Source organism: Echiichthys vipera, assembly GCF_963691815.1.
Source record: "Echiichthys vipera genome assembly, chromosome: 2".
NCBI classification, from domain to species: Eukaryota; Metazoa; Chordata; class Actinopteri; order Perciformes; family Trachinidae; genus Echiichthys; species Echiichthys vipera.
Genome location: NC_139827.1, coordinates 2,547,586 through 2,548,211, shown reverse-complemented (window position 1 = coordinate 2,548,211; position 626 = coordinate 2,547,586).

The window sequence follows — 626 nt, the reverse complement described above, 5'->3', positions numbered from 1 at the left end:
CTCCGGGTTGGCCGTGACATAACCGTCTAGGATCGTTTGGATGCCGGAGGAAGAGGCGCTGACGCTCCGGGAAGCTTCGTCCACCCCTCCGCGTCCTCCTCGTTCCTGCGAGCGGCTGCATGACCGGTGATGCTCGGCCTCTCCGTCTGGATGCGCCCCTCTCCCCGCGGTGCGCCGTCGGTACCGCTGCCTGTATCCCCCTATAGCAGATTTCCACTCTCGCCGGAGAAAGGTCTAGGGACCACATATGGAAACTGGGGATCAGAATTTTAGGAAAAAGGGAAACTAAGCAGGCTGTCCTTTGATTTTTCCCAACTTAATTTCTCTTCCTCTTTTTTTGGCTTGATTCTTTTTCATTTGGAGAGAGGGGTGAATCGTCCCTGGTTGGTTTATTTCCCTTCATCTCTTAAAGGAATGGCTTGTTTTCATGGCAGTCGTGGTACCGGCTACTTGGCTCTACCTGTCATCCTGTCCTTTTTAGGGGAGCGCTTGATTCTGCTGGTTTGAATTTGTTCTTTCGTTTCTTTCCGCACATCCAGTCCTTATTTTTCCCCAACATACCCTGGGCCCTGCCTGTCTGTCTGTCTCGCCTGTCTTCCATCACCCTCTTCCATCACAGAATACAT